We start from the raw sequence: 9,745 nt of genomic DNA on the forward strand, positions 1-9,745 counted from the left end.
AAGAATAATCAGTTTTGACTCTAATATATACATACGTTGAAGGGGTAATTGTCTTTTATTTGGATGGTATAAATATTTATAAATTAAAAATGGAAATGGTCTACTAGGAAATAATTATGTGGCTTTTTTTTACAGTTTCATTAAAAAATAGTGAGGTCTAATCATAGCACATTAGTGAAGCACTTAAATCTTCAGAAGGACCATTTGAGAGGCTATGATTTTATTATAATATTTTAATATCTGTAAAGAAATATCTGCAACTACAGTGATATTTATTTCTAAGTACATAGACTATAATATATTAATTCATGCAGATTCTCAAGCAAACATTGTTGTTCGTGCTCATAAATAAATGGCTTTATGATGCTGTCAAAACTTTCTCCTAGCCACCCAAACATGAATACTGTTTGAAATCATCTTCCTCATAATCTAAGATATTAGAATGGAGTACACTCCCAATACTTGTATTTGGGATATCTGGGAGACCCCAGCACTGTGCTCTTCTTCCCAGCTAATCTGAGGTGCTAGTTCTAGACTGAAAATGACAACATCTCACACTGAGTGGTAGAGAGGGGAAGGAGGGTTGGGGAAGTGTTGCTCCTTTCCCAAGTTCATCTCCCACCCCTCAACCCAACACACTAAGGGTCACTTTCAGCTCAGCTGCCTTTTTACTGGTGGGAACTACCAGCCTGTACTGAAGTAGGATACTCAGGGAGCTAGACTCGGGGAAAAGGTACACACCAACGCACGCATGTGAACCGGATGAACGCATGAGCAATTTGGAGGATGAACTTCATTTCTAGGCAAGGTCTTCTTCATCCATGGGACCTTTCATAAGCATGTTACAGCTGAGTAAAAACTTCTCTCGGTGTGTGAGCAAATCACGTCTGCACATGCAGAGGGAATGATGGTTTTGCCTGGCAGGAAAGAGATTATTTCAGCTAATGACTATACCTATACAATATTGGCAAGGGTCTAAGACAAGATGTGAGGTTGACTTAAGTAGTAAACGGTCCCCAAGGGCATAAAATAATGAGCTCCTGCTTTCTTCAACTGACTGCTTTACAAAAACATGCGATATCCATGTAAATTCAGGCAAATATATCAAATTTAGAATTATTAAATATGAGTATGAATAATGATTTGGAATAAATTCAATTATCACATAGCAAAAGTTTTGTGATACATTAACTTCGCTTGATTATTAAACCAGCTTTAAGGTAGATATTTAATACATTCAATTTATAGATTGTAATACTTAGATTTAATGATTGCCAGTTTTATGTTCAAAGGCATACTACTTGCTTCAGCTAGAAGTATGACTGAATTCTTTAACCTTCTTCTTATCATTACTCCTTTGTACCACTCCTGAGAATTGTTTGTCAATGGCCTGAAAAAAAGCAACTTGAAATACCAAAACTGTTCAAACAGGGTATGAATGGATTTCACTGTTTATATAAATAAATTTTTAAAAATAAGTAACATTTGTTTATAATAACAACTGCTCAGAATCCATAAAGATGATGAAACAATTTTTTAACATCATCTGATCCTTTTATAAAACCAAAGTAAAGACTCAAAGTGAAAAGTGCTGGCAATTTTATTTCAATGTACATTGTTACATTTTTGAAATTGTAAAATATAAATAATGTGTGCTCACTTCCTGATTCATTTAGTATTACTAGCTTCCATAGGACACAATTTTAAAGCAATTAATACTGGATGACAGAGGGGTTGTTTCTAAAGAAAACCTTATTTAATTGTGAATGTTTAATAATGCCAAGGAAAACCACAAGAACTGAATTGGTAAGTAAATAGAAATTTTCCTTTTTTCAGTCAGAAAAAAATCATGCATAATAACTTAAATTTCTCATATATAAATCTCTGGAGATGAGGGGCATAAAGAATTATTTTTCCACCTCTCAATCATGTTGATAGAAGAATATTTCTCTTTCTGAATCCAGTTATTTATAAATTTGCAAGCACTGGAACATCAAATGCATTCCTAACATAACTTTATTGCATTCAGGATTTGTAGTATCTGCTTATTTAAAATCTGTATTTGCATCTTTTCAAAAGCTCTATCATGCTAAGGGTTCTCAGACCTGTCTCTGAACAGTTGAGCTCTTGGCCACATCAGCAATCCCATGCACACCTACATCACACACTAGTGGTGGCCACAGACCAGAGTGTGAGAAAGAAAATCTATATGCCATCACTTATAACAGAAGTATAAAGGAAGACTTTAAGCAAATTCGAGGTACAATCTGTGAATGCAAAACTTCAACAGTCTACCTCACTAGACTGTAATTTATGTCAAATGAAAAGCACAATACAACCAAATGAATTAACTACCTACAGATATTTTTAAAGTTATTGCTGGGCTTAGATTCACTCTGTGTGCATCTTTAAAGATATAGATACTTATCCTTTTGAACAGTCCGTTGGGACAAAAAGAATTAAAGCCATATTTCCCACTATTCTCCAGAATAAATTACAAATAGTTCATAAATCCAAATGCAAAGAAAAAAGACTTCATACAAATCCTGAAAGAAAGCTTGAATGAATTCCTAAGTGTCTTTTGAAACATGACTTCAGCATCCAGAAAAGCCTAAGTTAAATAAATCAGCTACAAAAAAAGAGTTGCATGTAAATATTTACCATATGCAAGACAAATGATAAATAACAAATGGAGAGAAACAATTACAATTTATATTACAGATAGAAAACTAATCTTCCTCATATGTAAAGGGCTCTTTAACAAGACCAAAAACTAAATAGAGAAAAAGTAGACAAAGATGAATAGTAAGTTCAATGAAAAAAGATGCACACTAAATCTTCTGACATAGGAGAAGATGTTCCACTTCACGCACAACTGAAATAAATTTTAAAACCTTACGATTGTGCCATTTCTTATCTGTTGGACTGGCAAAATTTAAAAGCTTTGTAATACTCTTTTGGTGAGGCTATGAAAAACATTGTTGCTGAGGTTGAATATGGTAAAAAAAAAAAAAACTATATGAAGGGGAATTATCTAATTAAACTAGTATACACTTACCTTTTATACCAGCAATTTTTTTTTCTAGAATTTTACCAAAATGATTAATCTCTACAAATACAAAATACGAATGGCATAGGTGTATTTTGCTGTGCAAATACTTTTGCAACCAAATTTATTAATCTTCCTAGAATAAAGAGAGGGATAAAAACACGGAATGAGGAAAAATGAAAGAAACCCTGTACTGTTGTATTTGAACTGAAGATATCAATCTGAGTTCTGCTCACAAAAAATAGAACCCAGTATCACAAAGCATATATAATGCTTAGACCTTTATTCCAGTGAAAATTCCTACTAAGAGGAAACTACAAATGACTGGTCCCAGGTCTAGGGTAGAAATGGGCAAAGTAAAACTGGAAAGTATTAAGACTGAACAAGTTTTGCCAAAATGATGCAAGGAAGCTTGAGGGTTTTCTCATTGGCAAATCGGGGACAATTTACACATCAAATAAAATAATGAAGGTAAAAGATTTTTAGCATATTAAGCAACAATAATAACAACAAAATATATGAATCGTGGTGGCTTTGAGCTATATGTTTGTTTTAGAAAACTTGTTCTTAAATGTAATCCATTCCTATGGCCATGACTCCACTGTAAATAGGACTTTTAATGAGGTGTGGGCCAACTCAATCAGGATGGGTCTTAATGCTATGACTGGGTGCCTTTATGAGCAGAATGAACCTCAGACACTGAGAGAAAGTCACTGGCAGCAACCAGTAGCTGAAAGTCAACAGACTCAAACGACAAAAGAGAATTCACCAGACACACTGCCAAGTCTTCTGGGAGAAAACATCGTCTTGATGATATCTTTTCTTGGAACTTCTCTTGGCCTCAAAACCATAATCCAATAAATTCCCACTGCTTTAGCCAACCAATTGTGTGATATTTGTTTTAGCAGTAAGGAAGCTAAAGCATGGGAGCATAATGAAATATTAAAGGAAAAAGAGAGAAAGAAAAAGAGAGGAAGGGAGGGATCGGGCAGGAGCAGAAAGAAAGAAGAAAAGAAGGGGGGAAAGGAAGAACAGAAGAAAGAAAAGAGAAGAAAGAAGAGAAGAGAGGGAAAAAATGAAAGAAAAGTGACAGAACAGGGTATAAAATACTTCTTTTTTGCATGGGCAGCATCAGGAATCGAACTGGAGTCTCTGGCATGGCAGGCGAGAACTCTGCCACTGAGCCACTGTCGCACTGCCCAGAATGCTTTTCTTAGAAAAATAGAACAATGCTACCTTTCAAAGATAGAAAAATTGGTAGAATTGGAAATCATCAACTTCCAATCACCAAAGCTGTAACTGAAACGTTAATGATGACCACCTGAGCAAACTTAGCATTACCAAAACAGGGTCAGATTGACAAAATCAGTCTCCTGATGTGATGCAACACTACAGTCTGGGATGTTTTGTTTTTCCAGTTAAAAGGATTTGAATTTGTCTAGTTTCCAGTTTGAAGGTGAAGCCGGCACATGGCAAAAAGGCAGAGGGAAAAGAGCTGCAGTAAGCCCGTTTACCTCACAACTGAGTCCGGTCCTGTATGTATACTTTCTATTATCTGAGATAACACGTCCTTTTATGTCTGAGCCGGTTGAACTGGAGTTTCCTGTGATCAACCAACTTACTTGGCATTCACATCCCCCTACAAAAAAAAAAAAAAAAGAAAAGAAGTGTAAAAGCCCCAATCCTTTGTCCTACAGGCCCCAAAGATTTATTAGGCGGTATATACCTAATTTTCTAAAGTCTGCAGGGCGAGTTAGCATGTTCACAGTGATCTTGGTCTAATATTTTAAAGCTACTTAAAAGACTTCTGTGTTATCAAGGCCACAGAGACATAAATTGCAATTGTTCTTCAACACTTCAGTGTAATGAGAAATGACACTTCAGTGTAATGATACTTTTATTTTTATACTTTCACATATTAAAAAAAGCTAAATGGAATTTAACTTTCCCTAGCTCACAGTGATGAAAGATAACATGACATCTCAAATACCCCTATATCAATTAAACCTGGAATCAGATAGTTAAATAAATGTGATAACTGCCAGATGGTGATACATTTTTAAATCTCATATTTTCACTGAAACTACTTAAGAAAAAAATGACTTCAAATGTTATGTACACATGCTTTATATTCAAGATGCATAAACTATTTTTTGAGGGAAAGTACTTATTTCAGCAATCTTTTAACAAATGTTGGTCTTAAGATGCCCAAATAAATTCTAGCTTAGTGTATTTTAAATTTTCTTCCATAAAATGTACATGAAACAAAGTTGAAATACGTATTGAGCATAATATAGTCATTGACTTTAAGGGACTAAAATTACATATAAATTTGAATATAGTCACAAACTGTCCATTTCTGAAAATGTATCTTAATGTTTGGAAATCACTAAGAATAATTGTGAAAAGAGCTGCTCTAATAGGAAAGCCAAATAAACCAATTAATGTGGCAAAAATGCAAAACTGAAACATTACTTTCTGGGCTTTGTGAAATAGTGAAATAATCCAATATCTAATTCCCTTACTATAATAAACATAATAACTTAAATATTCGTGTGACCATAATTATAATTAATTTAGATCCTCTGTCGTACATAATGTAATATGCCTCACATTGGTTTTCCTTATTCTTCCCACAGAGAAAGGTAATGCAGTAGCATTTGCTCTTTTTACATATACATGGACTCATTATTATAATATAGGAAATATAGAATTTGAATATGATTCCCTTATTCATATAATATGATATAAGAACTTGTTTCTGTGAAAAACTTCATTAATAGTAATGATTTTTTTCTATTATTATTAAGTAACATATAATCTTTGTCAAACATTTGAGTTAGCTTTTAACATGTTCATGTATCTCTTTCTAGTTTATTAAAATAGTTGAATATAAAATATTTTTAAAACTATAGTGTTAATATCAATATAAAACCTATTTTTCCATATATTAAAATTTTAAGCATATTTTGTATTCTATGGTTATATCACTAATGGCTGCACAAATTTTTGGTAGCTGTGCTATCATTTTAATTTTTTTAATTGATGACATGTTGTTATTCAAATAACTCATGTTTCTTATAGGCCAATTAGGAAAAATTATAAGCAAAAAGAAAACTATGAACTATGTTCTCTCAAACTGCATACCCTACTAACACACACACACACACTTATAAATATTGCTTTAGATTCTTATGAAAATAAACACATGTATGTATATAGTCATACACATGAATTATAAAAATGCGAAATAAATAAATAAGTAAAAAATGGGACTTTTTTCCCATTTAGCAACACATTTTAGAAAAGCCATGTATATTTTCATGTTAATAGAAAAACATCACTTCATATGTAGTATAATTACATATACTACATGATATACACATATACATACTATATAATATGTGGAAATATATACTAACTAATTTCCTACAATTAGACTAAGAAACTCTCCTCAATATTTAAGTTATAAACCAAAGTTACAGAAACATGAGTTTCCTCTGCAATGACATTTTGATGCCCATTTTCCAGCTTGCACCTTTCAAGAAGCAGGTTTTGGATTGGCTCTTACTTCAAAGTTTTTTGATAGATCAAGAATCAGTTTAGGAAACTGAAATTATTCAGATATTTTAAGCAGAAATGGATTTCACATCAATTATTTTGTATTTTCAAAATCATTTGAAGAGGATATCAGCTTCCTGCCATGCCTGATTAAGTGGTATATGCACCATCTGTCCAACTATAAAGATGAGATAACTTGATAAAATATATGAAAAAAACTATTTTTAGATATTGGCCACCAAGCGATATGGTATTGCTATCCCTAAGAAAAGGGGAACAACACTGAATGCCATAATTGTGCCAAATTTCTGCCTGGAGAGAAGGGAAAAGTTTCTAGAGTGTGGCACAGAGAAGAGGGTCAAAGAGAGTTTCGTGGGTTCAATAAGAAAAATGCAGATTAATTTGGGAGGTACTGAGGTGACTCTAATCGAAAGACCAATATGCTGGAGAGAGGGAGCTACCAGGCAGTTAACATATATACATGGATTATAGAAAATGTGGAAATAAAATAAAAGGACATCGATAATATGTTACAATAAGAAGGAGAAATACAAGTATCCTATTGTAACACTTTCATTGTATATGCGGTAGTGTAACAATATTTGAGAGGACATTGAAATAAATCAAAGATATATACAGTTAATGTAGTCCAGAGGAAATCACAAGTAATTTTAATGGAGTATAGTTAACAACACAAGGAAGGAGAGATAAAGTAAGACAATAAAAATACTCCTTCCACATGTAGCAAGAAATTAGGAAAAAATAAGCAGATGGAAGAAGAGTGTAGTAAATTTGTAGGCTTAAATACAACAATATTAATAATTACATTAAATTCACCTTTCTAAAAGAAAACAATTGCCATACTGGATAAAAGGAAATAAGAATATACTTAAATAATTTAAATATAAAGACCAAAGTTGTTTAAAAATAAAAGTACAAAGCAAAGGTATACCATGTAATGCAAACACAAATTTAAAGAAAGCTTGGAGGGCTAAATTAGTGTCAGAAAGAAGTAAACTTCCAGACAAGGAATTTTATTAGAGATAAAGAAGGATGTTTATAATGATATGTGTCAATACATCAAGAATGCGTAACTATCCTGAATGTGTAGGTATCTAATAACAGCGCTTCAAAATAGAAGAAGCAAAAGTGACAGAACTGAAATTAGAAAAAGACACATTCTTAGTTATAGTGAGTTTTTCAATACTCCTATATCAGAAATACTTTAGACACTCAATCAAATAGACAGCATAGGGTGAAGGAGGTAGAAATTCATTCAGAATATGGAAGACTTCAGCGACACCGATGACAGCTCAGAGCAGATTTAACCTAATTAAAATGCATAAATAACTATATCTGCAATAGGCGAATATACATTCAAGTGCCCAATCGACATTAGACAAAATAGTCTATTTTTGAACCATTATATATAAGCAACAGAAAATTAAAAAGGATTGCAATTACACAAAGTATATTTGCTGATGAAAACAAAATTAAAAAGCAATAACAAAAACAGATATCAGAAAATCCCCAAATACATGAACTTAAACAACACACTTCTAAATAACAGATGGATAAGAAGAAATCACAAGATAAATTAGAAAATATTTTGAACTGAATGATCATAAAAGCTCAGCATTTGGAATTTGTGTGTTGCAACTAAGGTATTGCTTAGTGGGAACTTTATAATTCCTAATCCTTACAGTAGTAAAAACAAAATTAAACCAAAAAAGGTCTAAAATTTGTGCTGTAGTTTTCCACCTCTAGAAGTAAGACAAAGAAGGAAATAATGAAAAGAAGAAGCAGTTATACAGCAATGTGCAAAGTATACAGAAAATCAATGAAACTAAAAGGTTATTCTTTGAAAATGGATACAAAGAAAACTACATGCTCAGAAGACTTCCTTGCAAGTATTCATCAATGCTTTAAGGAAAAATAATATTAATCATACAAAAATAATTCTATAAAATAGTAAAGGAGGATACAATTCTCAAAAATATTAAAGGCCAAAAGTACCTTGATATGAAAAGCAGAAAAAAATATATAAGAAAAGAAAACTACAAACTAAAATCTCTCATGAGGATAGATTTTTAAACCCAGAACAAATATTACTAAATAAAATATTGTCAAATAAAATACTTAAAATATTATTTATTATAATTCATTGGGATTTATCCCAGGAAAGCAAAGTATAACTGACATTCAGTAATTAATGTTCTGCACCAACACTTACCTTCACAAAAAGTAGAAATATGAAAAAAAGGAAAATAAGTGAAAGTCTTAGAACTGAAGTCACAGCGTAAGTGTTCTCACTTGCTAGCTGCCAGAATGTGATATACCAGAAATGGAATGGTTTTTAAAAGGGGGAATTTATTAAGTTGCATGTTTACAGTTCTAAAGCCATGAAAATCTCCAAATTAAAGCAAGTTTATAAAAATGTCCAAATCAAGGTGCCAACAAGAGAAGTTACCTTCACTCAAGGAAGACCGATGATGTTCAGGTTTCTCTCTCAACTGGAAAGGCACATGGAGAACACGGCAACATCTGCTGGCTTTCTCTCCAGGCTTCCTGTCTCATGAAGCTCCCCAGGGGCGTTTTCCTTCTTCATCCCCAAAGGTCTCTGGCTGCGTCATTCTCAGAGTCTTGGGGCTGTGTTGCTCTCAAGTTTCCTCCAAAACGTTTTCTCTTCTGAAGGATTCCAGCAAGCTCATCAAGACCCACCTGGAATGGGCAGAGCCACATGTCCATGGAGATAACCTGGAATGGGCGGAGCCACAGCTCCATGGAACCGACCTGGAATGGGCGGAGCCACAGCTCCATGGAACCCACCTGGAATGGGTGGAGCCACAGCTCCATGGAGATAACCTGGAATGGGCGGAGCCACAGCTCCATGGAACCCACCTGGAATGGGCGGAGCCACAGCTCCATGGAGATAACCTGGAATGGGCAGAGACACAGCTCCATGGAGATAATAGAATTGAGTTTCCAACCTACAGTATTGAACAGGGATTCAAAGAAACAACTGCTTCCATGAGATGGATTGGGACTAAAATATGGCTTTTCTGGGGAACATAAGCCTTTCAAAATGGCACAATAAACCTCCACCCTTGTTAGACAATTAAGTACAGAGAACAC

The 9,745-nt window shown here is 33.5% G+C and overlaps 1 long non-coding RNA gene across 1 annotated transcript; it reads right to left on the reverse strand.

Annotated features, from left to right (window-relative positions):
• Positions 1-292: 292 nt before the first annotated feature.
• Positions 293-9,353, reverse strand: LOC143661780 (uncharacterized). The gene is made up of 3 exons (XR_013164835.1): positions 9,081-9,353; positions 4,564-4,688; positions 293-917 (listed from the first exon to the last, which is right to left on the reverse strand). It is a non-coding gene; the product is annotated as an uncharacterized LOC143661780 (long non-coding RNA).
• Between the last annotated feature and the right edge of the window lie 392 nt (positions 9,354-9,745).

The sequence above is a fragment of the Tamandua tetradactyla genome, chromosome 17 (assembly GCF_023851605.1).
Source record: "Tamandua tetradactyla isolate mTamTet1 chromosome 17, mTamTet1.pri, whole genome shotgun sequence".
NCBI lineage: Eukaryota > Metazoa > Chordata > Mammalia > Pilosa > Myrmecophagidae > Tamandua > Tamandua tetradactyla.